Consider the following 12881-nt stretch of genomic DNA (forward strand, 5'->3'; position numbering starts at 1 on the left):
AGGAAGGAGATGGTGAATGCCAGGGAGTTGTCCTGATAACACAGCCTAAGGCACAGGTGAGCAGGGCAGAACACAGTTGTGCAGAAGCCTGTGTTCACCATACCAGTGTATATAAGGAGACATGATGGCAAGTAAGATTGGTCAGGACACTTTCCCAAGGGGGTGTGTTCTAAAGGGCCAGACAGAGCATAAGCTGATTTTTGAACGCGATATAACGTGGGGAAAAGGAAAGAAGGCTTTCCACACCATATGAGGATAAGACATTTCTATCTTTTTGGAAAAGGAAAAACCCACCAGGCAGGATTTGAACAGAGAGGCCTTAAGATAGCAAGGAAAGAGATCAGAATGTGTCAAATGCTGTGATTAAAGAGTATGAGCTTTATCTTGCTGGGAGCAAGGCAGGGGTAATTGCAGGAGGATTTATGCAAAACTCTCTTACAGCGAGATTCATCTGGCAGAGTATGGTGGTTTGGAGGGAAATGTGGGAATAAGCCAGTGGCTCAGAACAAGCTCTTAGTTCCAAGGTGAAGTAATCAGGGCTGCAATGTGGGCTGTGGCTGGGACAGTGGGGTCACGCAGTGGCCATCAGGAATGCCCTGTGAGATGCATCGTAAATTCTTACTCCTCACCCCTTCCACTAAACCGAATTGTTCCCTCCAGTTCTGTGAGTGCCAGGCCAGGAGAGATCTCAGACACAGTCTGCAGCAGTTCTACAGATGAGCCCCACCCTATTTGCAGTTACTTTTTCCTGCACAGATTTCCACCAGATCTTCTGTGTTTGGAGAATGAAATAGAAGAGACCAGCAGAAGCAGCTTGTTCAACCTACAGTGGTTATAAAGGAGATGGTGAACACTTTCACGTTCATTTGCTTTGGCAGTGGGAATTTTTCCTCCCGTTCCTCTGCTCCACCAGAGAGCAGATGAGTGTAACTGCTACGAAGACATTAAACGCAGGCCCTCCTTTCCTGACACTCTGCCCCAGAGAAATGGAATCCTCCTTCTGCGTGGCCTCAGCTTTCTCTGCTCTGCTCACATGAGTACTTAGAAGGAAGAAAACACCAGGGGGTGGAGGGGGAAAGTGGGGCTGATATTCTGAGCACCGTGGGGGAGAATACTGCTGAATAATTCACTGATAATGCAAGCAGGCTCCAACTGGCAAACAGTTCCCTTTCATCCAAATGATTTATCTGAAAATTAAAAAGTCTAAATGAAATCAAAATAGCAGTATTAATTTACAGAACCCAGAGTGTGAATTAGAGGAAAGCATTTAATATGTATACCAGGAGAGCATTGTGGGAATGGAACTAAAATAGTACAATTTAAACTTTTTTTTTTTAATCTATGGGCAACTGCCATTTACATTCAATTCAATCTGGAAATTAGGTTGCAATGATATATAGAGGCTATTAAGGTGTAGATAGTAGGGCTATATTCTGGTTCCCAAGAGCCATTAATTGAATTGTTTCTATGATAATGGATAAATGTTGAATAGCTTTGCACAGAAAGACAAAAAAATAGATTTCCTGTGATCCATTTTATACTCAACCCAAAGTATTGGGCAAAACCAGCTAAAGGCATTTAGCATTTATTCAGTCTCTTTAAGTCCCCATCCTAAAGGTGACATTTCAGCCACTTTTCTAAATGATGATAAATACTTGAAGCCAAGATACCCAAAGGATGGAATTATTTTATCAAAGATTTTCCTCATAGAATCACCACCTTAACATTCTGTCAAAGGTGAATGGCCAAGGCAGAATTGAATTACGTTACCTAGGCAAGAGAAGGAAAGGAGAAGATAATATGTGGAAGATTTGATGCTATCTCTAATAGGCTTTTCCTTTCCACCACAGTTGGGTTATCTGTTTTCCAGAAATCAGCCAGAGGGGTATGTGTGAGAGAGAGCGAAAGCTCGCACACATATGCTGAATGCATAATGTGCCCTAAAACCACTTAAGATTTTTTTTTTTTTTTGGATAATTAGAATTTCTGTAAAGTCTAGTTGGCCTCCTGGTTTAGCATAGGGCTGAGAAAAATAAGTAAATATGTATTACAAAAGGTAATGCAAATTTATATGATATGTGTGTAGCAATAAAATAAATTCAAATGGCTGCAAGGTTTCATTTGAGCACCCCTATGAAAATTCAATAGCTTTCCTGAAACCTTTCCCATTCATTTCTGAATGTGAAATTGGCTCTAGAATTCTCATGCGAAGCAGGCTCCCAAGTGATATTCTTGGCACTTACACATTTAGCACCTAATGGAATCCAAAAGTGAGACAGCACATGAAAATGAGAAAGTATGCCAAAATAAGTTCAAGTAATGGCCACATCAATGAAAATCACAAAAGCTGAGCATTATGCTGAGATTGAGAGTTGGCTAAAGTACTTGTCTGTTTTATAGAAAAGATTATGATTTTTTTAACTAAAATAATTTTCCTTTCCCGTTTCCCTATCTCTTATCATCAGACTATACCAACAAATTAAGTTGCCCTGTTGGGGTTATCTGTAGACCTTTGGTGCCTTCGTTTATATGCACAGTAAGGTGTGAGTAGCATTGAAATAGTGTGTTCTGTCTGCTTCCCCCAATTGTCTACATAACTCTGACCCTTTCTTCCTTTACTTCTTTGCTCAAATGTCACTTTTATAGTCTTTGAGCAACGGTCACTCCTACGCATTGGCCAGAATGCATAGAAGGGTCTGTTTTTCCACTAGCATTATCTAATATATATTTCTGTACTCAAAATTTTGTATTTATTCTCTGATTCCTCCCATTCCAACTATAATCTTTGTCAGAGATAGTATTTAGAATTGCTTCTTGCACATAGTAGGTACTAAATAAATTCTTGTTATGTGAAGTTTTCATAATCTTTGTTCGTGATTGACAAAAATGTCAGTTCTGGCCGATAACGATTCTGAGAATTAAGTACCACAAATAAGTTAGGAGGGAGTAATTAAAAAGTTTAATTTTCTAACTTTCTGAGGCCTCCAATTTTGTGGAGAAAAAAGGGCCAATTGTATAGTTCATTATAATTTAAATTTTGAGGGACCCCAGACTTCTGTGGCATCAGTGGAAATCTGTTATCTTCACTTCGATGGGGACTATTTTTTTAATTTTATTTTTTTAAATTTACATCCAAATTAGTTAGCATATAGTGCAACAATGATTTCAGGAGTAGATTCCTTAATGCCCCTTACACATTTAGCCCATCCCCCCTCCCACACCCCCTCCAGTAACCCTTTGTTCTCCATATTTGTGAGTCTCTTATGTTTTGTCCCCCTCCCTGTTTTTTTTTTTTTTTTTTTTTTTTTAATTAGCACATCTCACTTAGCAGTGAGACTTTTTTTTTTTTTTTTAAAGTTTATTTATTTTTGGGACAGAGAGAGACAGAGCATGAACGGGGGAGGGGCAGAGAGAGAGGGAGACACAGAATCGGAAACAGGCTCCAGGCTCTGAGCCATCAGCCCAGAGCCCGACGCGGGGCTCGAACTCACGGACTGAGAGATCGTGACCTGGCTGAAGTCGGACGCTTAACCGACTGCGCCACCCAGGCGCCCCTCCCCTCCCTGTTTTTATATTATTTTTGTTTACCTTCCCTTATGTTCATCTGTTTTGTCTCTTAAAGTGATGAGGACTATTTTATAGATATATTTCAAGGCCTGCATAAGAAACTGATAGAAATGAAGGAGTAGGTGGTATTTTTAATACTGTTTTTATTTTAATCTATGACATTGAAGGAGACAAGATTGGCAGAGCAGCAGTGTAGATGGTGTCCTCGTTCAGAGTTATAGACCATGATTTTGATACACTAGGGCAAAGCACTCTGGACTTGATAAAAGTGACTACACCATTTTAAAGTTGTTAATGGCCAAGGAATATGAGCAGGTATATGATAAGGCTTAGGCATATTTTCTCTTTCTCAAGACACACACACTCACACATACATAGGACTTAAATAAACACATGGATGAGCAACTGGGATGGCAAAATATGAGTAAAAATTAAAACATAAGATATGAATTAAAGGAGTTTCAATTGTTTTTAAACATCTTCAAGATTGTTGAGATGCTAAGAGGAGGGTTAACTTCTATTGTTTCACTCATTCAATAAACATGTGTATGTATTCTGTCCATTGCCAGCCCATGTGCATGATGTAGGTAAAACAAAATACACCATACAAACACAGCCTCTGCTCTCATGAAACCTACATTCTTGTGGGAAACAGTAAGACCAAATGGATTAGAATAGAATTTTAACACAAAATTTCATATACAATTATGGGGAAGAATAATTTAGCTTGAATGAGGAATGTGATCTTCAGAAATGAAATATATTTCTTGTGAAGAATTGAGTTCTTCATCGCTAGAAATATCTCTAGAAATATTTGAATAGCAGCTCATGAGTGACTTTAGAGACATTCTGTGGAAAAGCTTACTATATCAGAGGGAGGATATATTTGACAACTCTTAAGCTACATTCCAACTCACAAATTTCTGCAATTCAGAATTCCGGGGGCTCACTACCTATGGTAGGAGTGTTCCGTTTATTAAGTATGTTAGGTAGTGGTGGGAGAAATTTACAATCATATTAGTTGCCTAAGTAGTCCCTAGAAACTCTGCCACCCAGTCTCTCTCCCATCATTACCACAGAATTTATAATATAATCTGCAAATTGGCAGGTCTGGTTTTGATTGGCTTTGTAGAAGGCAGTCTGCCTCTCTCCATCACAATTGTTCACATGATTGCATTTGCCCCGTCCCCACCTTGTGACTGCTCTCCCTAAAAAAAATCCAGCAAGAAAGTTTCCCACTGACTTCTTAGAAATATTAGAATTAAGTGGTTTGTGGCAGTCTTCCAGGGCTATGGCTTTGGAGTATTCTTTATAGTACAGAATTTTAATTGGAGCCTATTTGATACGATCTTAGATTTACATTGTGCATCTACATCCACTTTATTGAGGCCCCAGACAAATGACGCCCAGCTTTATTTGTGACAATTTCCAGAGGGATAGTCTGCACAATGCAATTTGATAACCCTTAATAGGTGATAAATGTGGCATTGAGTTGAGTTTACATAGCACACCTGGAATAGGGAAGCCACACAGCTGTTAACAGGTGTGAACACTTGTTTACCAGCGTCACTGGCGTCTGCTCATTTGAGTCAGCCTCCTAGGTTTACTACTGCTGCTAAATGAGTCAAACTTATCTTAATAGCAGTGTTGCCAGTGTCTGTGCTTCCCAGCATCATTTAATGTAGAAGAAATCAGCATGATTGAGAAGTGACTTGCTCGCAGTTCATCTCAGTTTGACCTTCCCAGGATTGGGAACTTGGTTTCCCGGGCACATTATCTGTTTGCTCTGGGGTTTCTGCCAAAGAAGAGAGTCTGCCATCCTGGCAACACATTTACAACGATCAGACCTTGCCGGAGGGAAGTGTTCATGAACTGGAAAACTGCCTGAATTTATCCAAGAAGAAAGTTCAGAGAAGGGAAACAAAGGGGACTTTTTCCCCGGAGCATTTTAGAGCATGTTCTGCGTTAGATTCATCTGGCAGGGTACAAAATCGATAGTCTCTCCTGGGTAAGTGTTTTCTTTATGACCACTCTACCTGTACACCTTGGGAGATTAGGGTTTCGTGTTGGTTACAGGACTTAAACTTTAAGCTTTTAGAGAAAAAGTATGCTCAAAGTTTGATACCAATTTTTTTTTTTTTAATTTTTTTTTTTCAACGTTTATTTATTTTTGGGACAGAGAGAGACAGAGCATGAACGGGGGAGGGTCAGAGAGAGAGGGAGACACAGAATCGGAAACAGGCTCCAGGCTCTGAGCCATCAGCCCAGAGCCCGATGCGGGGCTCGAACTCACGGACCGCAAGATCGTGACCTGGCTGAAGTCGGACGCTTAACCGACTGCGCCACCCAGGCGCCCCGATACCAATTTTTGATACCAAAATTTGATACCAATTCTTGTAGCTGTGTTATAAACGTTGCAGGTATTGAGACGATTTGACAGTGTTGGGGTTTTCTTTGACAACCAACACAGCCAGTACATGGTTCTCTTCTGTTGGTGAGGAAAGTGACCCAGACTCGAATGTGAACTGCAGTTGGGAAAGGTTTCAACATACGAAGATGGAATGCTTAAAGCTAAACCAATTTGTCCTCAGTTGAGAGGAGGGTGCACAACAGGCTCAGATGGAATTGGGGTCGTGAAGTTGTTAAGGCATGAAGGATGAGGAAATAGAGGACAACATCTGTAGTGAAGCATAATTAAGGAACAGAGAACAGTACAGAATGAGAACACATGGCTAAGAACAAGCCCTATCTGCTTGTGACAATCTTCTGTACGATACTTTCAATCATGTAGGTTTCACTAAAGCCAAAGAAATCTTCCCCCGCCAAGTAAAAACGATAAAAAATTTTATCCATATTATTAGAGATGATTGTTATGAATAATGAAATCAGGCAGTGATTTGGCAAAAAACACAAAAAGATTGAATATATGAGGGAGGCCCTAAGAGGGAACCAGGTTTCTTAACCAAATGTAATTTTATTATCTTTGTGCCAGTTCTTTCTTAGCAATGTTTACTAATCCTTTATGCAGTGTTATTTTCCAGTGTTATTACAATCACCAAAGATGGTTAAGAAGATCAAATGTTAGAACTGATTTTTAAAAGAACAGGCATTTGCTTTTGTTCTCAAGCCAAATTTAGCATCCTTTCATGTTCTTTATAATTAGTATCTTGGCTCAGATTACAGCCACGCATCCCCTGAATGTGTCAGATGCTGGTGTCACTGTGAAAGAGATAGGCAGGCCTCAGCTTGAACGAACTATACTTGGGGATGGCAAGGTTCTTGTAGAGAAGTGACATCGTATGTTGACTCTTAACTGGAAAATTCCTTACCCAACTTATATCTCCTTTGTCTTTCAGTTAATGTTGGAGTGTATAAACAAAGCTCACCTATTACATCGGCAGCAGAACACCCTTTCTCCTTCTGGAAATGACTACAGTCTCAGCGAGTAGTTGAGCAGTTACCAGCACCCCCGCATGGCTTTTCCAGGTACTAATTAATCTGTTTTGGAAGGTAACAGCAGAAAGTTCCCAGGGGAGTAGTTGGGAGTCTGTTGCGCTGAGCAAGTGAAAATCAGATTGGCTTGTAAAAATAGAGAACTTTTAAGCCATAGAACATCTGTAGATTGCACAATATGTATTTGTTGTTAATCTGCCAGTACACATCTTTCTGACTTTTCCACTGATATGTTTCTTCCTTACATAATATTAAAGGAAGGAAGAATAATGGTAGAATTTAAGCATATTTCTCTTGCTTAATCTCGAATTTAGGGTCCAGAAAAATATAGGGTACATGTAAATACATAAGAGAAAAGTCTTTCATGTTAAAGAAAATAATATATATAGTTTTCCTCTGGTTTCATAAAAGAAAGGTCATTTGTATTAAAGTAAAATGCAGATTTAGGAAAGGTTTTTCTATTAAGAGACCTCAAAGGGACCATCACTGTGACATTTACCTCAGTTTCCTTTCTACCCTTACCACCGTGCTTGCCTCTTACCTCTGTTTAATCATGAATCCAATTATCTTTACTGAATTCCTTTAAAATCATCTGAGAAAGGCCAGCATTTTAGCAAAATCTTCCTTTTGTTGTCACTTAATGAGATTTCCCCATCCTCCAAGCTTCCTATTTATTATACTTTTGCTTCCTGGAATAGACTGTTGACTGTTCTAGTCATAGCGAAAAACATTGCGAGGAGAACTTTCCAGTTTTGGGGTACATCTCTTCCCCCAGTTCTAGTTCAGTTTCCAGCTGAGAAATAAGACTCATCTACAGCATATTAAGAATAGAGAAAACAAACAAATCTCTTGAGCTGAGATGATTGTCTCCTAAAAAAAGGAAAGTAATTTGAATGAAGAACCTTTGACCTTTCCGTCTAACTGCCCAAAAAAATTTAGGTTGAGGATCTGCTCCAGGAAGAGAGCTATCACCATATTTAACTATAGCATAATATGAACTAGATGTGATAGGTAGAGAGGAGATTAGCAAAGTCTGTGAAAATTTCTTTCTGTGTCCCGTTGTTTTTGTATGGCCCAGCAAACATTTGTTTACCAAACATTTACTCTTTTTAATTTTCCTGTGAATTGTCTGCCTTCTCTTTTAAGTCCCAGACCTCTAACTCTTTCTCCTTAACCCTGGAAGGCATATGAACGTCAATTTCCTGATTGCCTGTGGGCCTCATTTTTCTTATGGAATCCCAGTACATACATATTTTCCTTGTATTTTCTTCTGTTAATCTGTCTCATGTCATTTTAACTCCTACACCAGCCAGAAGAACCTTAAAGGGTAAAATAAACATTTTTCCTCCCCAACATCTGTTAGGGCATGAACAACTTTGAAAATATGTATTACTTTATCTACAGAACTCATTATTATTTATTAAGTAGTTATTATATGTCAGACACAATTCTCATCATTTATTTGTATTATCCTAATTTTATTTACACAATAATCTTATGAGATCAATTATTACTTTAATTTTTATAGATCAAGAAAATTAACTACAAAAAGGTTAGGTAATATGATGGGTTATAAAGCTGTTAAGAGCATATGTTTTTAACCACTATGCTATAAGATTTAGAGATTTTCAGAATATTCAGGCTAGGAGATATTTCAGACATTATTTTTCCACATTACACGAATTGCTACAAATTGCATAAAGCTGAACCTGGCATGTTAATGACTTGCCTACGATTGTATAAACAGCTATACCTCCTGGATCCTAGTCCAAAGTAACAGCTTTAGCAACATGATTTCACTAATTTACCTATTCACATGGTTCAGTGTTGTGATATTCCACAGTTTTGGTTACTCCATACTGAGACACACATATTTTCTCTTCTCCCAAAGTAAAGTTCCTAATGGTATTTTCTGTGCATATATTTAGAAAAGACAATTCTGTGACTAACAGTCTTTTTTTTTCCAATTTGAACAAACTGAAACTCATTATGTGAGTGAGTCACATTTTGCAGGGACTAACACTACTTGAAACTCTGACTCCTGTTTGTCTTGAAATCTTTATACAGAGGACTAAGACCTTATCTACAGCATGTATCAGATAGGCTCTTCTCTCCATTCCATGCCTATAAGTCCCCCCAACATTTGTATCTTTCTCTCCCAAATTTTTGTCGGTCTCAGATAGGGCTGACTTAGCAGTGGCTTATAATCAGATAGAGTAGTAAATGTTATTAACTGAAGAATACAGAGTTCCAGAATTTTTCCTCTTTGATTAAAAGAAAGAAAAAAATGCTCGAACAAAGATTCTCAAAAGGTTAATATTGGTAGTATTTTGTGGCATCTGTATACTTTTAAATTTTTTATTATTTAGAGACAGAGACAGAAAGAGACAGTGTGTGTGAGTTGGGGAGAGGAGCAGAGGGGGGTGAGAGAGAGAGAGAAAGAGAGAGAGAGAGAATCTTAACCAGGCTCCACGTGGACACAGGGCTCAGTTCCATGAGGTCATGACCTGAGCTGAAATCAAGAGTCCAACACTCAACCTACTGAGCCATCCAGGTGCCCCTGTATACTTTTTTATTCTGTTCTTCCAGATGTGTGACATCATGTATTGCCAGTTATGAGAATTATGTATCCTTGTTAATATAATATATACTCACTTGGAACCAATGAAATCAATCATATATGCATTTAATCACTAAATAATCCATTTTTTCTTTCTCACAGGACACTATATTAGTTAGGAAAGGTTGGATTTTTCCAGAGTAACAAATTACCCTCCAAATCTCATTATATTCTTACCACAATCTAAAGCACATTTTGAAAATGGAGGGTGGCTTTGTTCCATGTTAGAACTCGGAAAGTTGGGCACTTGTAGGTTGTACCATCTTAGGTTACTGCCAACTTGTGCCTTCCAGGTTGGCTGCGGCAGGAGGAAAGAAAATGAGAAAAATACACACCTACCCTAAATTACCTCAGACTGAAAATAGCATCCGGCAGCTCTGCTCACATCCCACTGCTAAATGACTCACATGGCCCCGGCTAACAGGAAGAAGGACTGACGAGTAGAGGGAAACACGTGACCTATTTGGCACACTGTTGAGTTGTTTCCATTGGTGACTGAGTAATGGCTAAAAGCATGGGGTTTAGAGCCTGACAAATATAGTTACATTGATCTCAGGCTCTGCTATTTACTTACCTGGGTAAATTTTGTGATCCTTCTATTTCATCTTCTAAAAATGGAGATAACAATTTTCACAGAGTTTTTGTGATCTTTAATGGATTGACACACATACAAGTGTGTAGCACAAGACATCTGTTACATAATAAGAACTCAGTAATAATTCTGTAATTTTAAAAATCACGGAATCTACTCCCTAAACCAAGAGCACACTGTATACACTGTGTGTTAGCCAACTTGACAATAAATTATACTTAAAAAAATAACAAAAATTAATTTGACAAATAATTAGCCTCACTCACTTGAGAGCTAAGGACTAGAGGAAGGCAACAAAGGAAATAAGTCACCCGCCTGCATGGAAATCTTGGTAAAACAGAGATAACATCCTTACAGATTTAAAACTTGTATCTGAAGGGTTTTTTTTCCTCCAATAGCTTTTGGAGGTTTCCTATCAAAAGAATAAAAAGAAACGTTAACTTGCTTCAAAGGAAGAAAATAACAAAACAAAAAGTTCCTTAAGCATGTTTAAAAAGAGCCACAGGCTCTGAAACAAAGCTTTTCAATCTCAGAAAAAAATCATAAGTTAATAGAAGTGAAGATATGAAAGGGTCCCGCTTTCTATTACTGGACTCGGTTTATGTGGGGAGTGTGAGAGGTTGGTGGCATTTATTGGTATGCTTGAAAAAAAGATGAACTATTTCATTTGCAAAAGTGTCATATAAGTTTGTCTCACATGCTGCTAAATTATACAGTTATTAATAATAAAATTCAGTGCTGTCAGAAATCTGCTTGTAAGGATGGGGACTTTTTTGAATCTCATCATAATTCAAGGCTGGGCTATTGACCCTAAGCTAAATTCTCCCATCCTAAAAAGCAAACCAGAATGAAAACCTAATAATAATGTGTAAAAATAGAGGGAAAGGAGAATTGGCAGCTCTGAAACCATGATGTTTTCTAACACTATAGATTGAGTTACACAAACTTCATAATTAGCCTTTAGAAGAAAATCCAGGTCAAAATTTAGCCCAATTAACCTCTTGAGTGTCTCATTAATCAAAACCTGCTTAAGGTGATTTTTTTATTCTAAGCACAATGTGATGTGAGATACTCTGTGTTTATAAATCCCCAGTGTTCCTGTAACAGTGTCATAGCAGTGGGTGTTAGTTTCTGTCTTTGTTTTCTTTTTATTTGGTTGGCTTTGGCCTTGTGTATTTCTTTGCTCTATCTTTCAAGATGTTTATGAGGACAGAATTACCTACCCATTACATGGTGTGTACCTTTCCACTTACTAGTCCACTGCTTTAGGAAATATGAGATACGTAGAAAAAGGGAAGTTAGTTTAAATTTAAAATGTGTAAGTCATGGTCGACAAGCAGCTCAGAGATCGTATCAATGCTATTACAGTCACTGACAGATTTGAAGAAAGAAAGAAAAAAAAAAAGAATCAGATCAGGACAATTGAAATCTCTTGCCTCCATTCTGCCCTAACATATATTCAGTTAGATTGGACTGAAACAGTAATTGCAGAAGTTTCTCAATCTGTCCATCACTTTACTCAACAGTAGCCACAAGGATAAAAATGACTCATCTATAGGTCATGATAATTTTAAAAGAAAATGTGTTATGGTGCATTGTGGGTAAAATATGCAAATTATAAAGACAGCAGAGATAATTAAATTTTCTCAAATCAGAATAAAATGACCTTCTTTGATTGAACCCCTTTTCTGGGGGAGACAAACTCACCGCATTCATTGTTATAAGAGCATGCCTGGTAATAAAGTCAAGCTTGACAGATGAGGAGATTAGGAAGCCTGAGGATTTATAATAAGAAAAAAAAATGAACAAATAGATTGAGGCAAAGAAGATGCTACATTCATGATATATGCTACCTTTCCTCTATATTATTTCAGTTGTTTTGATTATTCACAGATACTGTTAATTAAATCTAGCAGATAATAGTGTAAAAGTAAGCAAAGTTAGGTCAGAACAAGTGATAATGCTTATTAACTAGAGGGAGACCTGTGATAATAAGTATACTTTTAATGAAAATAGGTGTGCTTTTTTTTTTTTTTTTTTTTTTTTTTTTTGCAATTTGCATTTTCACTGTGACCTGACATCTACTAAAATGTTTGGGAATTCGGAAGGACTCAGTGAATATTTGTTGAATCAATGACTAAATAAAAGGATAAAATAAGTCATTATAGTATATTGATTCTATTTCCCATTCCAGACTCAATGTAAATGCCTATGCAATGTTAGTTACCAGCTGAACACCACCCAACTTATTTTTCTTTAAACTAGGTAGATTTATGTGTGAATTATTGGGCTTGGATGGATTAAAGTGAAGATTTAAACTTGTATTTGATCTCATTTGGGTACCAGATATTTTAAAACCAATCATCTGCCTATGCTGTCTACTGCACTGATTCTCTTTGTTTTAAGTTATAACTGGAGGTGGTGTGTTTGCACACACGTGAGTGTGCAGGTGCGCGTGTGCACTCACATGCATGCATGAATGCCTGGTTTCCCTGACAAGACTACTTTTTACTTGGCAAAGCTTTTTTACTGCTGGGCAAGCCTACCTGCGCCGTAATCAGGAGATTAATTTGGCTTTTAATGTCAGCAGTATGACTGTGAAATGAGCTTTGGGTTATAAATCAGTGTTCATATTCAGAATCACCAATT

The sequence above is a fragment of the Leopardus geoffroyi genome, chromosome B3, assembly GCF_018350155.1.
Source record: "Leopardus geoffroyi isolate Oge1 chromosome B3, O.geoffroyi_Oge1_pat1.0, whole genome shotgun sequence".
Lineage (NCBI taxonomy): Eukaryota > Metazoa > Chordata > Mammalia > Carnivora > Felidae > Leopardus > Leopardus geoffroyi.